General features: G+C 35.6%; 1 long non-coding RNA gene across 2 annotated transcripts; it reads left to right on the top strand.

Moving 5' to 3' along the window:
* The first annotated feature begins 7,523 nt into the window (after positions 1-7,523).
* On the top strand, positions 7,524-9,167 carry LOC144894028 (uncharacterized). Of its 2 annotated transcripts, XR_013624713.1 has the most exons (4): positions 7,524-8,018; positions 8,109-8,261; positions 8,589-8,718; positions 8,939-9,167. It is a non-coding gene; the product is annotated as an uncharacterized LOC144894028 (long non-coding RNA). The 2 variants fall into 2 exon arrangements; XR_013624712.1 differs by having other exon boundaries at positions 7,533-8,261; positions 8,939-9,166.
* The last annotated feature ends 10,480 nt before the right edge of the window (positions 9,168-19,647 follow it).

Below are 19,647 nucleotides of genomic sequence, written 5' to 3'. Positions count from 1 at the left end.
CCCTGCACTTTGTATTTATTGTGATTAAAAAACAAACGCTTCTGTACACCGACCTTGAGGCTCAGTTTGCAAGCCACCGTCTACAATTCCAATGTAAGAGACATAATTACTCTTCCTTTGGGTCTTCGGAGTCCTCGGGGTCTTTTGTGTCCTCTGGGTCATTTGTGTCCTTAGGATCTTTTGGGTCTTCAGTGTCTTTTGGGTCATTTGAGTCTTTTGGGTTTTCTGGATCCTTGGGGTATTTAAGGGTGTTTTGGGGTATTTTGGGTCTTTGGGGTCTTTTCGGTCTTCTGGGTCTTTTCGATCTTTTCGGTCTTCAGGGTTTTTTTTGTGTCTTTCGGGTCTTTAAGCTTCGTTGGGATATTTTGGGTCTTCGGGACTTTGGGGTATTTGAGTCTTTTCGTTCTTCTGGGTCTTTTTGATGCTTTCAGTCACCGGGTCCTCTGGATCTGGTCTTTTGGGTCCTCTGGATCTTTGGGGTATTTTATAGGTCGTTTGGGTATTTTGGGTCTTAGGGGTTAGTTGGGTTTTTGGGGTAAATTGGATCTTTAGGGTCCACTGGGTCCTCAGGGTCTTTGGGGTCTTTTTGGTCTTTAATGGTCTTCAAGGTATTTTGGGTCTTCTGGATCTTTTCGGTCTTATGGGTCCTTTCGATCTTTTCGGTCTTCAGGGTTTTTGGGGTCTTTTGGATATTTAAGGTCCTTTGGGATATTTTGGGTCTTGTGATCTTTTTGGTCTTCTGGGTCTTTTTGATCCTTTCAGTCAACGGGGTATTTGGTGTTTTTGCGGGTATTTTCGGTCCTCGGGATCTTTAAGGGTCTTTGGGCTTTTTTGGGTCTTCAGGGTCCTTTCAGTCTTTTGAGGTCTTTGGGGTATTTTGGGTCTTCAGAGTCCTTTGAGTTTTCTGGGTTTTCATGGTATTTTGCATCTTTAACAGTCTTCAGGTTATTTTGGGTCTTCAGGGTATTTTGGGAGTTTGGGGTCCATTGGGTCTTCTGGGTCCTTGGGGTTTTTTTGGGACCTTGGAGTCTTTTAGATCTTTTAACCGATGGACACAGTCATGTTCAAAGATTGCCCATTAACCTCCCCCCCCCCCCCTCACCCCACTCAGATCCCTCCTAAAGCGCTACTCAAAGCCTTTAAATCTTACCCTTATGAAAGGGGACAGACACACACAAACACAAACATACATTGTGTTTTATATGGTAGACTAGTATAAAGCCCGTCAAAAATGACGGGTTGGAACTATTTTAACAGTACAGCCACGTGAGCATGCCAAAGTCTGAAGTCTGGGCCTAGTGTCGGATGTGCTTATATCATCTTTATTTGTTAGACATTCTACAGACGTAAATGAACACTCGTTTTACTCTGCGCGCATTGCACATCATGTGCAGCAAATTTCATCTCCATGTGCCTTGTATTTATTGTGATTTTAAAAATACCGCTTCTGTACACTGACGTTGAGGCTCAGTTTGTAAGCCACCGTCGACAATTCCAACGTAAGAGGCATAATTACTCTTCTTTTGGGTCTTCAGAATCCTTAGGGTCTTTTGTGTCCTTGGGAGCTTTTGTGTCCTCTGGGTCATTTGGGTCCTTGCGGTATTTTGTGTCATCAGTGTCTTCAGCGTCTTTTGTGTCTTTTGGGTCTTTTGGGTCTACTGGTTCATTGGTGTCTTTTGGGTCATTTGAGTCTTTTGGGTCCTCTAGGTTTTTTGAGTCATTCGAGTATTTTGGGTCCTCGATCTGGATCTTTGGGGTATTTAAGGGTCTTTGGGGTATTTTGTGTCTTAGGGGTAATTTGGAGTCCACTGGGTCCTCAGGGTCTTTAAGGGGCTCTGGGGTCTTTTTGGTATTTTGGATTGTTTGGGTCTTTGTGGTCTTTCGGGTCTTTAGGGGTCTATGGGGTATTTTGGGTATGTTGGGTCTTCAGGGTATTTAAGGGTCTTTGGGGTATTTTGGATCTTCAGGGTATTTAAGGGTCTTTAAGTCTTCAGAGTCTTTTGAGTAATCAGGGTGTTTGTGGTATTTTTGGTATTTAAGGGTCTTGGGGTTTTTGGGTATTCGGGGTCTTTCTGGGTCTTTGGGGAATTTTGGGTCTTCAGGTCTTTTGGGTTTTTGTGGTCTTTTGAATCTTTAAGGGTCTTGTTGTCTTTTATGGTATTTTGGGTTTTCAGGGACTTGTCGGTCTTTTATTTCCTCTGGGTCATTTGGGTCCATGGGGTCTTCAGGTTATTTAAGGGTATTTGGGGTATTTTGGGTCTTCAGGGTATTTAAGGGTCTTTGGGGTATTTTGGGTCTTCGGGGTCTTTTGGGTGTTTAACAGTCTTCAGGGTCTCTTGGGTGTTTAACAGTCGTCAGGGTATTTTTGAATCTTAGGGGTATTTAAGGGTATTTGGAGTATTTTGGGCCTTCTTCAGAGTCTTCTGGCCCCACTAAAATACCCCCCTCCACCCCCCACTCAAATCCCTCCTAAAGCACTACTCAAAGCCATTAAATCCTACCCTTATGAAGGGGGACAGACACACACACACACATTGTGTATTATATGGTAGATGTATGTATGTATGTATGTATGTATGTATGTTATGTTATGTTATGTATGTATGTCCCTTCCGCTGGCATTTTGCGGGTTTATTCCCTTTAAAATTCGTTTTCTCTGCAACTGTTGGTTTGATTGACATTAAATTTTCACCATAGGAGCTCCTCCTCCTGTATAATTTAATGATAATTGCGACGTCATAGGTCACGTGGTAGGGCGCTATCTTTAATAATCTGAAAAAGTTTGCACCTCTATATCTCCAAAGCCGCTCCATGGAAAGACCCGAAAGGTGACTCATTGCAAAGTACTCCCATGGGGAATAACATATGTTAATGATGATGTCATAGGTGCCTTCATTATGACATCATAAATTGATAAGTAGAACGCTTCATCCGATCAGTATGAAATTTCTTGAGCGTGATCTATGGATAAATTGGTCGAGAAAAAAATATCGATAACGTCTTTGGTCACGTGGTTCGGCAGCCATATTTTTACGGTGTAGACCGCATGGAAATGCCATCTGAAACAGCGTGTGTCTGTCTGTCTGGTGTATGTATGTCCCTCCCAAACGTCCACCAATCAGAGCTGAGGATCTGGTCACATAACAAGGGGACACCAGATCGGCCACCCAGGTCTTCGCCGTTGTTAGACTATCTTCAATCAGTGATGATCGGTAATCGGTGATGGCCGCTAAAAATAAATAAATAAATCCCTCATACCAAGTCAAAATAAGCGTCAATTTTGAAAATGTACCCGTTGTGTATCAAAGGTATTTTGCATTGCACAAACAAAGGGATAAATCTATAAATACTTATAAATTCCCAGAGGAATATGAGCCCAGAGGGCAATTAAGGGTCTCCAAACGGTGGTGTCACCGTGGGAGGAGGTTTGGTGATGTTTACCCGAAGAAACAATGTCGATAGTGAATTAATGAAGGGATTACAAGTGTGCCGATGTCATTATTTGATAATTGTAAATCCAGGCCGGAAGGATGCTTGTTACCATGGCAACAAAACAAACAATGATGGCATGCACTGATTAGATCATTAGATGCTGACCATTGTGTACGCACGGTATCACTAGGTATTAGTGAATATGACTGCACGAGTATCGCAGTATACTAAAGTACAAATACAAAATTATCTGTATACTGAAGTACAAATACTAAAATGGCCACTAGACGTTTTACGAAATACGAGTAGGCGAGTTATCGCTGGCATCATGGCCAAATTACCATGGCCTGCTTTAACTAACAGAGGGTGTTGCATTCACACCCTCACCCAATGATACTACCCTTATCCAATGGGTGGGCGAGTTGGGCGGTTTGGGGGGGAGGAGGGAGAGATGTTCATCATATCATGTAAGTGATCAATATTCACCATAATATGTAAGCAAACAACAATTATGGCAATCTTGCATCGGGTGGCTGCATTTGAAATGCATTATTTTGTTTAATCTTCCGACTTTGCTTACATAATCTGTTCTCGCAATAAGATATGGATAATAGGGACTGCAGGGGTGGGTTTCTGCGCTTATCTCCTGCAATGATAAATCCACCACTTTTAAAAGCAATGGAATGGGAGCTACAGAAAAATCATGGCTTACAGTACACCATTCCATCCAATATGTATTTCCAAAGGCTATTTCTATGAAGAATATTCATGCCAAGGCTTTGGAAGATAAATTCCAAAGGATGAAGGATAATCCAGTAAATTGAATGTTGAGCCATGTGTAATGATTGGATGTACAAACTGGCATGGGTAGCGAGCGTATAACATGTTATGTGTGTGCAGCTGTAAATGTTCTGTAAGGCATCATATATCTGGTTACATACGAAAAACATCATGCATTCTGGAAATTACATATTCCATGAATCATGCATTCTGGAACATACATATTCCATGAATCATGCATTCTGGAACTTACCTATTCCATGAATCATGCATGCTGGAACTTACCTATTCCATGCATCATGCATTCTGGAACTTAAACATTCCATGCATCATGCATTCTGGAACATACATATTCCATGCATCATGCATTCTGGAACTTACATATTCCATGCATCATGCATTCTGGAACATACATATTCCATGAATCATGCATTCTGGAACTTACCTATTCCATGAATCATGCATGCTGGAACTTACCTATTCCATGCATCATGCATTCTGGAACATAAACATTCCATGCATCATGCATTCTGGAACATACATATTCCATGCATCATGCATTCTGGAACTTACATATTCCATGCATCATGCATTCTGGAACATACATATTCCATGAGTCATGCATTTGGAACTTAAACATTCCATGCATCATGCATTCTGGAACATACATATACCATGCATCGTGCATTCTGGAACATACATATTCCATGCATCATGCATTCTGGAACATACATATTCCATGCATCATGCATTCTGGAACTTACATATTCCATGCATCATGCATCCTGGAACATACATATTCCATGAATCATGCATGATGGAACTTCCATATTCCATGCATCATGCATTCTGGAACTTAAACATTCCATGCATCATGCATTCTGGAACTTACATATTCCATTAATCATGTGCATTCTGGAACTTACATGTTTCATGCATCATGCATTCTGGAACATACATATTCCATGAATCATGCATTCTGGAACTTACATATTACATGAATCGTGCATTCTGGAACTTACATATTACATGAATCATGCATTCTGGAACTTACATATGACATGAATCATGCATTCTAGAACTTACATATTACATGAATCATGCATTCTGGAACTTGCATATGACATGCATTATCTATTATGTTTACATGTGACATTCTTCATATGCCAATCAGTATGTCGTTTTTTTGTATTAAAAACTGAGGCTCATGGAAGAATGAGGTGACACAGGGTAAACAGCCAACACACTGACATTGTGGCCACAGTTGAACATGAGGAAGGGGATGAATGAGAAGGAATAGATGAGATGGGAGACACAGTAGCCTGCAAGTAAAAGGAATGGCTTCGGTACGGTTAAGGGGGTACAAATATCATGGGTTTGGATAGAGGATGCACTGCACATGAGATGGAGGTGCACTGCTTGCTTTGAATCCTCTGAGGGAGGATCACAATCAAACCATCCCAGGATTGCAGTTGCACAGAATGAAGAAAAGGGTAACAAAAGAGTGTCGAGGTTGGTGTGTGGCAAGTGGTGAATTTTGGGAGTTTACCAAGAAGGAGGTTACTGATTGCTGGAAGACTACCTGCATCCTGGAGTTGTTGCAGAGGGTAGGAGGGCTGGTTAATTTTGACATGCATAATTTATTCTGGAAATATAATTTGACATGCATCGTATATTCTGGTTACATATGACGTCACTCAAAACAGACTGGTGGATAGAACATTACACAGATGACTGTAGAGTCATGGCACTAACTCTGTCTCCTTGGAGAGCTTTAATCTCTGTATAGTTAAAGGAAAGATACAGAATGCAGTTAACATTGATCAGAGGAATATGGGATTGACTAACCTTTTAAACACTCCTTTCGTTTCACCCAATGATGGAGCCACTCTCCGCACACTGAGGGGATGCTTTGTACGATTTACCTGCAGTGTTGCTACTTTGTACAGGTGATGACTTATGCCATCTATCTTCTCGCCGTACTCTTAAGAGCTGAATCTCCAGAGTGTGACCTCACAGCAAAGCCCAGTAGGTCGGACAAAAAGGTGTGAATGCAATTTACGAGTGCTGCTTCATATTTACGAGGTAGATGAGACAACTTTGGAAAGTGCTCCAAGTGCCAAGCGAGCTAAAAGCCAAACTAAAAGCATCTGAAAATGCAAAGCCCGTCCGCGTCCATGTGTATTCAGACGTCCTCTTCTTCTTCCGTATTCCCAAATAACGAAAATTGTTTTTAAAAAATATATAAAAGGAAAATTGACGATTTTATGCAGCCTTGACCTTTGAGCTTCAGATCTAAAAAAATAATGAGCTGCTAGCTTTTGATTGGTCAACCAATTATATGACCCAAAATGCAAATTCTTAAAATTTCAGGTCAATTGGATGAAAATTGACAATTTTATGTGACGCTGACCTTTGACATTTTGACCTTTTGTCCAAATTATTAATTTGCCTTTTCCATATTCTGATACTAAAGCTTTGTTGAAAAGTTGATGACAAAACTCAAATGGTAAATTCAAATTTCAGGTCAATTGGATGAAAATGTATGATTTTATGTGATGCTGACATTTATTTAACCTTTTGACATTTTGACAAAATTATTAATTTGCCTTCTCCGTATTATCATAACTAGCAACGGTACCCGCTCTGGGGGCGGGGCTTCAATTGGGAGGCCCAAATAAAAAGGCAAAATATCAGGAATTTTTTGTATACTGAATCGAGGCTCGTGAAAGAGCTAACATTTATTTCACAAACAAATCAACCAGACAAAATATACAAAAAGAGGGAGCGGAAGACAAGATGGGGAGAGAAGGGGAAGCACACAACCACAACATTTGAGAGCAGGGAGAAGTGTGGGAGGGAGAGGAGTAGTGTAATAATGTTGCTTCTGGGACACCTCCGTTTAACATGGGAAATCCCTATCTAATGTCATTTACCCCCTTGTCTTTTTCAAAAATCATAAACACCTCTATTTCTCCCACCCTCATCTTTATGAACCTTTTGTCTGTAGTACCTATCCTTAATGTTGTTCATTAGACCACTCAAACACTACAAATATTTGTTTTCTCTTATAGACCTATCATCCTTCTTCTACATATCATCTGGCAGATTAATCTTTGACCCACTCAAACATTGACCCATTCACTTCCATATTAATTCTTTCCCTCCCTCATTGCCCCTAAAGACCTCTATTTCTCTCACCCTGTTCTTTACGAACCTTCTAACCTTTTGACATGCTATCCTTATTCATTAGACTACTTAAACACCTGTGATCCTTCTGACCTTATGAACCTTTTAACCTTTTACTCTTAATATCATCTGGTGAATATAACCCACTCAAACAACGACCCTACAAATATTTGTTTATGTGTGGGAAATAATTTAATTCTCCTACAACTCTCCTCACCGTCTCATCCAACTCACCGGTATTTAAATTAATTCTCTTATTTGTTTTGTGAACTTTTTTACCAGTTGCCTTTTCAATTATACTTATTTGATATTTTTTACATTCATTTTGTTTTCCATTTATATACCACTCGAACCTTTTCTAATTAATAGCTCACTGTTGAGAAATGACGTTGTTTCACTTGGATAACTTCCAAGGAATTCTCTTTGTCTTGTTTCCTGTTTTTCACAAACACACGCCCTCAGTTTCCAAAAGCTGACAAGCACTTCAGTTCCCCGAAATACATTTTGTTCATTATAAAAAGAGAGGTCTCCGAATGGGACATTTAAACATTGTGAACGAAGATGAGCTTGTCTTATTCCAGTCTTTCCTCTGATGAAGAATACTCGCCAGGACATTGGTAAGTTCATTTGGTATTAAACACTGTTAATGAGAGCTTTGTATGTGATTAATTATACAACTAATAATTTATTTTTCCTATTCATTGCAGCAATTCAAATATTGTAAATATCCTGGCAGAATTTCAAGTTGTTTCTCAAGAGTTCCACAACGAACTGAATACGGGTTTGAATAACCTACCTCCGAGATGGTGGGCTCAGAATGAATTCAATGTTTCACCGTTCTTAGAAAATTCACGTGAAAGGTATGATAGAAAATAAAAAACGAGAGGTGTGTGCATGTGTGTGTGCATGTGTGTGTGTGTATGTGTATGTGTGTGCATGTGTGTCTGTGATTAAAATAGAGAGATCGAATTGTGAGGAACAGAAATGAAAAAATGAGATTGTGTGTGTGTGTGTGTGTGTGTGTATGTGTGTGTGTGTGTGTGTGTGTATGTGTGTGTGTATGTGTGTGTGTGTGTGTGTGTGTATGTATCTGTGAATGTGTGTGTGTGTGTGTGTGTGCGTGTGTGTGATGTTTTGTCAGGCTTACTTCAGCATATAATAGTAATTTCTCCTTATTTTGTTTGCAGTATTAACCTCGAAGACCAAAATTTTGAGTGGGATGATTTTGATCCCCCAAGGAGTGGTTATTTCCTACCAACCTGTGAACCTCTACATTTTCAACTCAACGATCTTGACGCTAAGCTGGATTTTTTCGAGGTAAGCATGTGTGTACGTGTGTGTGGTTCACCGTTTATAATAGGTACACCATATCCCTGCGCATCGTAAGAGGTGATTCAGGGTTGGTGTCAGGAAGGGCATCCGACCCTATATTAATAATAATAATAATAATACATTTATTTTGTATAGCGCTTTTCAAGACGCTTTGACATGGAACATAAATATGAAATAAATATCTCTCCCCTCTTGTCTTTAATAGAAAGAGATTCAAAACCTGAAGACATCTGCTGAACCAACCTTTGACTTGTGCTGGGAAGAAATTGATGACTTATGCTGGGGAGAAGTTGAATGTATACCTCAAGAAAAATGTTTTAATAATATAAAGATTTTAATGTTTTCAATATTTATATATATTTGTTTTGTTTACAATTATTTAATTCTTAATTACAAAAAGAGAATAAAGGAAAAGGGACAGGAAGGTGCGTCCCCCTCCCTTGGCCCCCCCTCATCCCACCCCTCCCCTCCCCTTGTGTGTGTGGGGAAGGTGGGGGTGGGATGAGGGGGGATCAAGGGTGGGGGACGCACTGGGGGTGGGGGATGATGGGTGTGGTCTGTGTGGGCGGGGTCTGTGTGGGCGGGGTCTGTGTGGGTGGGGTCTGTGTGGGCGTGGTCTGTGTGGGTGTGGCTTATGATTTTTGTTTATTTAATATTTTTTTTATTACCACTAATTAAATTAGCTAATCTGGGTGGGGTGAATAGAAATGTTGTTTAATGAATTATTAGCTTTGTTTTTTGTAATTCTTGCGAGTAAAATGAACCCAAGATTTCTTCTCCATTTAAATCATTTAATTTGTAAGTCCAAGGGACTGTATCCATTACATCAATGATTTTAAATAATTCACGAGTCCATTTTTGTGTATAACCTTTCTCAAAATGACTTTTCCATTTGTATATCCTTACCATATCACCAACTTTGAACTTGGGCTTTCTCAAATTAATCTCCTTTTCATATTCTAATTTTGTAAATGTTTCTGATGGTTTTGATTTTGTTGATGAATGAACTGTATTATTGTAATTATCTACAATATCCTGAATTAAATACACCCATTTTTGAGAACCGAGTTGTGTGAATTTTTTATATAATTTCTCTTTCAAAGTACGATTAAAACGCTCAATAACAACTGCCTTTCCTTCATTAAAGGTGCTGTATAATTTAATACCCTTCCCCTTAAGAAATTTCATGAATATTTTGTTATAGAACTCTGTTCCCTCATCAGTCCATAACTTCTTTGGTTTCCTTTTATCCCGATCAAATATTAGCTTAAAGGCTAACATTAAAGTATCACCCCTTTTTTTTTTTAAAGGGACAACCCAGGCAAATCTACTCCTCAAATCAATAACGGTTAAAGCATACCTGTATCCCCTGTCATTATTCAATTCAATTAAATCAGCGGACCATATGTGGTCGGTGTATTTAGAATAAACCTTCCTTCTTTTAAACTTTGTGATTATAGGTTTGTGTAATTCTTCAGCCAAAAGCTCCTCAGTCTTGATGACATCATTAGAGCCTAATAGTTTTTTGAGGAATAACCAAGACCAAGTTTCAATTTAGCATTTATCAAATTTCTCACAATAAACCTATCAACTTTCTCTCTCAACGTTGGATTTTGTATCAAAGACAAATTATACAACATTTCGCTGTCGGCTTTATGTTTTTCAGTCAACGTAGTGGTTTTCCCATAAGCAATATCATGCTTCATACACACTTCGTCAACCCTATTTGTAGGTTTAGACCAAGGTTTAGGATTGTCAGCCTCATCTAATCTTTTATCCAAGTTTGTTCCTGGACCACAGAAAGAATACCCTGGAAGGTGTAATTCCCCTGGAATTCCAGTTGTTGTAAATTTACTTCCTGACAGAAACTTTTGTATGTCTCCTCCTCTTTTAGGAGAGATGAATTGGCACTTTTTAGAGCCACATACTTGACATATTCCTTTTTGATAAACTCTATTATTTTTAGCTTTAACATAAGAGATATTTTTAGATTTAGTTTTCTTTTTACATTTGAGACAATAACTCATATTTATTTATCAGAAAAATTCCGACAGAGTATCAAAACCTTTTTGGTTTTCAACATATACATTTCAATCTTTATTTTTAAAACATAAAGAATCCTAAGGAATGCCTTCACTCTCTCCTCCATTTATTTACAAATAAAAACTAACTAAAGTCAATGACACCAACATCATCAATCACATAATCTTTTCCTTCTTCTTCTTCTTCTTCTTCACCACTTTCTCGTTTAAATCTCCTCCCTGAAATTGAAGACATTGACGTTCTTATTTTTGAAACCATTATCTTCATAAGAGTTGTTAATTCTTTAATTTCCTCTTCGGTGCGTTGAGATTGATTTATTTGCTTTAATACACTCAATCTTTTATGAATCTCACTGATTTCCATCTTTTTATATTTTTCCTCCCTCTCTCTTTGCTCCCTCTCCTCCTCCTCCATTTTCTCCCTCTCCTCCTTCTCCTTTTTCTCCCTTTTCTCCCTTTCCTCCTTCTCCCTTTTCTCCCTTTCCTCCTTCTCCTTTTTCTCCCTCTCCTCCTTCTCCTCCTTTTTCTCCCTCTCCTCCTTCTCCTCCCTCTCCCTTTCCTCCTTCTCCTTTTTCTCTCTTTCCTCCTTCTCTTCTTCAACTCCTTCCTCATCCCTTGCTACCCTTGAGTTTGAACCCCAAAGAATATTATACATATACTCATCTGGATTTTGAGATATTCTTGTATCTATAATTATTTTTCTCATAATAGGATACCAATAAGATTTGTTGACGATTTCTAAAAGAGTTTTATATTTCATAACTTTGAGAAGTTCATTTTTATTTAATATTTTAAACAAGTCTCTATTTGTGGGTTTAACAATATCAGTATAAGGCCAGTTTTTAATGACAAAATTCCCATGTATATGCTCCAAATCATAAGGTATGTAATACCGAGCACCCTTTTCTTGTAGGTATCCTTGAATACAAAAATTATAATTCTCTTGTAGTCTTCTTCCTGCCATTTATGTATCAGAAATATATGTGAGATTAATATTATGACAGGTAATACCACCCCATCTTCCCACTACCAAATCGGTTTGTATTCCTCGGCTTTCTATCCTTATCTCATTACCTTCCTTCTTTGTCATGCGAACCATCGCTATACTATCATATATTTTTCTATTCTTAAAATCACGTATTTGTTGTTTACTAATTGTACTTCCACATAAATCCTTATCCTCACCAAGTGGATAATATTCTTCTTTACGAGACTGATTTAAATCATGTAGGTCTTCTATGTTTATTGAAAAAGACCAATTATACCCTAAATCAGGCATATCATACCCCCATTTATTAATTCGCATATTAACTAAATGTCCTTCTTTATAAAATTCAATTGTAAGCAGGTAGTTAAATTCAATGAGGAAAGGTGTATGGTCAGTATAACCAGGTGTTGTGGTTGTAAATTTTACTTGTTTCACAAAACGTGCTGTTTTCTTTAAAAATATATATTGTGATAAATCACTTAATCTAATTAAGTCATTCGCATCTGTAGGGTTTGGATAATTGATTAATTTATAAGTATTCTTCATATTAATATTTTTACTTACACTATATTTTTGTCGTTCAGCCTGTGCCTTTGTATAATAATTTGATAAATCAATATCCTGAGAGGATTTTCCAAAGATAGAACCATCTTTTCCAACATAAGTCATTTATATTAGATTAAAAATGATATCATAAAAATTTTCATTATTGTTGAGTTGAAATAATACATATAAACATAATTGACCACAACATTTAGAATTAATTTCTTGAACTTGAAATGTTTGATAAACACCATTCTGTAAGAATTGTATTACTTCAACAGGTGGTGGCATACCATAACTATCAAAATAATATTTATCCTGACTATTATGAATACAAACCCAATGAGAACCATTCTGTGTGTCTAAATTCATAATAATATTCTTTGTATTCTTATTTATATGTATTAATTCATCTCTCATACAAATAACCACATTATCAATTTTTAGTGTTTTACAATACTTAGCTAGTTCTATATTTGACGTTGTATTCTTTCCAAATTGTTTAAACCATTTATCCATTTATTTATGAGAAAGATACAATCCATTACCCCGTTTAGTTAGTTTAACACCCGCTTGAGCGATAGAGGAAAGCATATCTCCAACCAACAATCTAGCTTTATCAGGTAGACTTTCAAGTTTTTGAGCAAAATCTACAATTACACCACTTCCACTAATTTGTTTCTCCAACTCCTTGTTATGTCTTTCCAATTCTTTTTGAGCTTTTAGTTGTGCCTTCCTTTCGTTAGCAGTTTTTACCGCTGCTGAAATACCACCAGTCAATGCTCCCGCCGCACTTAAACCAGCAAATAAAGGAATTAGAAACGGGAGAAATCCTCCTCTTGACTCGTCTATTGAATATTTCTTTAACATAGGTTTCGTCATTTTAATTTTAAGTGATCCAACATCATTTAGTGTTTTTACTTGTGTGTGTGTGAGTAAAACATCAATTCTTACAGCTCCTTTTCTTTGAATTGTATTAACATTAATAATACAAGGCTTTTGATTTTGAATACAAGATGTTAATTTATTAAGATTGATTTGATTAACATATACCCCAACCATTTATTTATGAGAAAAAACCTATGTGATATTAATCATAACACCATTATCTGTATTAATCTGTAATTCTGTTTCCTCCAAAAGCAAACAATATGCATTAACCTCTTCACTCTCCCCTCTTTCAATGTATAGAGAAGTATCCACTCGATTAGACTTTATAGTTTCCTTTTGAGAACTCAGGTCAATTGCGTAGATTGTATAAAGTTTTTGAAACGCAACCATATCCAAAATAGGATCATTATTACCATTACTTTCACACACCTTTTGGTAGGACTTGTAGGCTTCCGCATAATCATTTTTTTCCCAATCAATTTCCAATCTATCTCGCGGATAAAATGTGCCATCAAGAGAAACCCGAAGTTGTTTCACCTTAGCATTATCACTCAGCGCATTATTCTTATTAGTACCGTCCTCTCCATCTGGTTTTTTAAAAATGAGCCAGAGGTATCGTGGCTTTCCTTGAAGAACACCCAAATTCCAAGTGTAGGTAGTGTGTTCCAGTTTAACGTGTTGACATCTTCTTTTAAGGTATGATACATTTAGCGGTTTCTTTGAGTTAAGTCTTCTATTTAACATCTCTTCCGTTTTAAGATTAGGAGTATATTCACTGATATACCAACACAAATCATTAATAACAAATTTATTGTTGTCTCCAAAAGCATTTTCATCCCCAAAAAGCAACCTATTTACATTATCATTCCTTTGTAGTTGAAATCTAATTTTAAGACCATACAAAACTTTATCATAATCGCAAAATCCAAATATACCTTTAAGAGGTACTGCTACGGTAAAACTATTCACTGCTTTTGTTTCATCATTATACATTGACTTCCTTTGACTATAACCAGGGTCTGCGTTTGTACCCGTTGACATATCAGGAATAAAACCTTCAACAGCTCCCTTACCCATTCTATCACTAAACGAATATAGTGTAAATTTCATCATTTCAGATGTAGCAGAGACATAATCAACCGCTTCAACCTCTTGTGTTCCAATATACAGGCGGACACTGTCAAACATTTTCCAGAAGAAATCATTTACGAGTGTAGCATTAGTATTATTCGCAGCCTTAGTGAATTTAAATTTACACAGCAAGAAACTATCAGCTATATTCAAGTAAGTTTGTTGATTATTTATTTCAAAACTTTTTGTTCCGTTTGAATTCCAGTCTGTTCCTGTTATAGCATTTACCTTAAAATAGTCTTCCTTTTTAGTGGAGTTTGAAATGATAATCGTATCATCCAAATCATAGATACTATCAATCGCTTCCATACTTGTATTTATATAGCATTAAAATTGTTGAAACCCTGACCCAAGTATTTTAATGATTTTTTGTCGTTCTTGTGAAGATAGTTGAGTTTTACCTTTTTTTATTTCTTTGATTGCTTGTAATTTATGAGACTCCTTTTGAGCATCTTTTATACTCTTTATAGCACCCGCAACGGAGCCCACGGCAGAAGCAGTTGAATCAATTAGGTCTTTATGTTTAAGGATGGTTGAACCAATACCCATTAGAGTATCAATTATCCCATCTCCTTTATTTCGAAATTGATGACCTACACCTCATTGTCTCTTAGGTTTATAGTATCCTCTACCCACATACCTTGTATAGTCTGGTGAAAGGAACATGCCCTCCCCTGTAATTATTTTATATTTTCCCAACTCGTGTTTTCTCACAATAACCATTATTTATTTATTGAAAAACTTCACGTAGGTGAATTCTGATGGATATAATTTCATCATTAAAGGATATCATACGATTATCTTGGTCGGTTATCCTAAAACTTACTCTGTATATGGTTTTTCCTGACACAGGTAAATAGACAAGATTTTTTGGTTCCATATTAAATTTATAACCAATCGGGGTTGAGTATGCACTGAATGAAAATATTGTATTTGTTCTTATTCCATCGTTATAAGCACCATCAATCAAATCACAATGAATTAATACTGAATTTATACCGGAGGATATTTGGATAACATTATCACTGTAAAACGTCCCGTTATTTTCAATCTTTTTTGAAGAGAAACCCAATAGCTCTCTAAACGAATTTTCAATCGTGAAATCAACTTTATAATTATTTTTAAGTTTAATAGTTGATTTTGAAGTGTGTTTTTGAATATCTATTACAATATTTTTTGGTTCATCACCTTTTTCTTTCATAAGGCGAGAGACTTCTGAAGATATTTGAGAAATCTCGTAAGCTCCAGGTGAAACGGTTATAGTTTTATATCCACTTCCTGGATTATAACTAAACTTGTTGTTTTTCTCTGTGATATTAAACAAGGTATTGTAAGTTTCCATTGACAACAAAGATGCCTCATATGAGGTAAGGGGGTCAAGTTGTAGTGGGTAAGGGAATGAAGCTGTGTAATCGCTCGTTGTGAAATTAAAACTAAGAATTGTGCTTCTCATCTTATTTAATATCTAATAAAATATCTTTGTATTGACATTTATTAATTATTTTCATGTTCATCAACTGATCTAAAATGGCTGAGGATTCATTAAAACAATTGTTGTTTCCAGCCTTCTTACTACCTAACAACAATAATAGCCTATTAACTAATTGTGATGGGTCATTTGGAAGAAAACTAACACCCGAACCAAGCTTACTTAAAGCATCAATAATATGTTTCTCCTTCTCATTCTTCTTACTTTTACCAGCAACAGAAACTCCATAATCAAGTGCATTTAGCAACTCAATATATACCCTATCTTCCTCTCTTTCCATATCAAGTGGTTCCTCAAAATATTTTGAACCGCTGAATCCGGGGTTTGTTAGAAGAAACATTAATCTTGGAGTTAATTTAACATTTGGTTGAGTAGAACTCAAGAACATCAATTCATCATTAAATATCAATACCTTTTCTTCCACAAGATGAAACACTGCTGGTTCTTCTGTTGGAATGAGACCTGCTCTGGTTTTTGAACCCGCCGAATATTCATTTGTTTTGAAGAGCTTCCACAACATAATTAGGGGGTTGATTTACCTCCTCAAGTTTCCGAAATAATCCCTCGTCATCATATTCTAATTCACCAAGTTCTTGTTTTGTTATCTGACTAAAATCTTTGAGCATTTGAAGTTTTTTCGGAGTAAATTCTACCGTGGGAACTGTAGGTGAGTGTTGAGTTTTCAAAAGTGGTTTAAAGAATTTCTCTTGTTTTCTTTCAAAGGCTTCTTCACCAGTTAGTTTCTGTCTCCGTTTCTTCTTTATCTCTTCCTGTTGTTTAACAACTTTTGAAACTAATTGTTGATGTTCCTTAAACTTTCTTTCTCTTTCTTCGGTATTCATTTTCTGTATTTATTTATTGAAAAATATCATTTAGTATCTCATCTTGTTTCACAACAATATATTTATATTTTCCAATCGTGTGTTTCATATAATTTTCAAATTCTTTTTTACTACATAACGTAGAGCAATTATCTCTCCAAAAATTATTTACATCTATTGAATTTAACTTAAATAAAATAAAAGTATTGGCATTGTTTCTTATTGAGCGTCGAGGGAGTTGAAAATATGATTGACTAAGATATATACAATTACAAGAAGAATGTCTCCCTCTTGTATAGTAGCTATCCATTACTGTTTGGTTTCTCTCATTAACACAATCATCAAAGATGACGAGGTTCTTTTTTGATTTATCTAAATCTTGAGGTGAAGGTATATCATCCGTATTATCACTGAGAATACAAGTTATGGGTTTCGATTTTGATTTCTGTGTATCACAAAATAATTGTATTATATCTTCAATATTATAATCATTCAGTTTGTTTTGAAGTTTAAATAAACCGATAATGTCTTCCTTTTTAAGACCTGCATTAAAACCCTGTGAGAGTAGTTGATACTCGGGTTGAAAACTTGACTTTGTAAAAATTATTAAATTATCATAATCTAAAAAATTAGGACCAAGGAGCATCTTTAAAAGTAAACAGGTTTTCCCACATCCGCTTGAACCAACTATTAGACATCTCAATGAATTTGGAATGTTTTTATGGTTATTAAATTTTATCTTATTTTCCCAAACGGGTAAAAAATCATTCATTTATATATTTGGAAAACAAGTCATCCAACTTTTTTTGAGCTATTTTAGAAACTCTATATTTTATCCTGAGTTCGGGTTTAATTTCAAAATAATTCATTATTTTATTTATGTAGTATCTTGTATTAACATTTCCATTAAAATTATTTTGAATAATAAATATCATTAAACCCTTATACATTTCCTCAATACAAAGAGTCTCTTTCCTTGTAAGAAATGGTGTATTATCACCATAATGCTTAACATTCATCTCTCTTATTAATCTTGTAAAGTAATTCATTTTTGGTTCTAATTTAAAAGAGTTATATGTTTTTTTATATTTCTTATTATCATTAATTAGAATATAATCACAGAATAAACATTGTTTATATGAATCCTCATCATTAAGCCCCACTCTATCACAAGCCGGACAATTCTCTAATTTATCATATGGAGAGTCTGGAAATTCTAAATATCCTTCAGAACTTATCATATTTATGTGGTAAATTTTTACTTAAACTAAACGCAAGTTTATTCATTAATAAATACAATGTTTCAAAGCACAAAAGACAAATTTCAATCAATCTCTACTTCGGTGGAAGATATAGAAAAATATGTCAAAGATGTTAAATTGAACAAAGATAAATATGGAAATTTTTGGGTAAAACCAGTTATGGAAAATAACATGAGCCCCTCTATTTCATTTAAAGGAAGAGCTCTAACTATACCTGGAAAGACATCCATTAAAGTAAATCTAACAAAAGTTTCTCCTCTACTCCTGGCAATTTATTCAAAGCTTGAAAAAGTGATTGACCACGATACTTTGAAAAAGAATGATAAGACCATTAATAATTCTAGAGGAGACATTTGTATTTTCTTTAATAATCCAAAGGGTGTAGATCTAAGTAAAATGAATGATGTTAATATTTCTGGTGAAATGTCATTTCGTTCTATGATAGTTAGAGATTATTTAAAGATAACTTTTGATATAAAAATTGTAGAGATTGAATCTGTTAATGAAAGAAAGTATATAGATATTGATGGGAATATTTTTCTTGCTAATTAAATATGAGTCAATACAGCAGTGAAGATTTTACTATTTCATTGAACTCGGACGATAGTGATGATAGTATTTCATTGAACTTGGACGATGGTGATGATAGTATTTCATTGAACACAGATGATAGTTATGATACTAATAGTTTGTGCTCAAATGATAGTTATGAGAGTAGCTTTATTGATGACTCTGAGTATGATTCTGAGTATTCATGTGATAGTTATGACTTAGATGATTCTGAGTGAAAAAGTGTTTTAGTTTAAGCACAGCGATATATATAAAACGGAGCTGTAAAGCTCAAAAGTGTTTTATTTTAAGCACAGTGATATATATAAAACACCACGTTTTCTCACGCTATAAATATGGTTTATTGTGATACTTGCGAGAAGGAAGTAAAATATTATAAACAACATATTCTCACCGCAAAACATACATACAACATTTTAAACAAACTTTCCCCTCTTCCACCTGAAACAAAACACTGTTCTACATGTAATAAAAATATCCTCAAGAAAGGCTTCAAAATACATCTTAAAACAAATCTACATTTATCAAATTTTATCACAACTAAAAACTCTGATGGAGCATTCAAAGGACATATTAAAATAAGAGTCTTTAACTTCAAACCTCCTGAACCAGAGTCTATAGTTGATGCTGTAGAAATAGTTAAACCTGCTGTTCAAACGTTGATTGAAAAAACACTAAAGGAAATGAAACCACTTAAATTTTATATGGGAGTAAAATTAGAAATGACAAAGGATGAAGGAGTTATAGATGCACCATACATGAGAACTGAGCCACACTTTATATCTTCATATCAAGATTTTAAAACATCAGGAGTCTATGATGAACTTATTAAACAAGAGCAAGATGTGGATAATTCAATCGTAGGAAGTGGATTCAATATAGGAAAAATTATTTACATAGACATTCATATTCTTAAATCAGATCCTCTAAAAGCTTCTTCTTACATTGATTTACCCAGTGTTATCAAAAATAGAAAAGCAGTTATCAATATCAAAAATAAAGACAATAAATGTTTTCTCTGGTCTATTTTAGCACACTTACATCCTCCACATTTTCATGATGAAAGAGTATCTCATTATAAAAAATATGAGAATACATTAAATACGAAAGATCTAAAGTTTCCGATGACTTTAAATGATATTCCTAAATTTGAAAAGATGAATAATTTATCAGTTAA

Source organism: Myxine glutinosa, chromosome 10, assembly GCF_964187855.1.
Source record: "Myxine glutinosa chromosome 10, kmMyxGlut1.1, whole genome shotgun sequence".
Classification (NCBI taxonomy): Eukaryota; Metazoa; Chordata; class Myxini; order Myxiniformes; family Myxinidae; genus Myxine; species Myxine glutinosa.
Note: the sequence above shows the minus strand (reverse complement) of the source record. Positions and strands in the feature narration are given on the sequence as shown.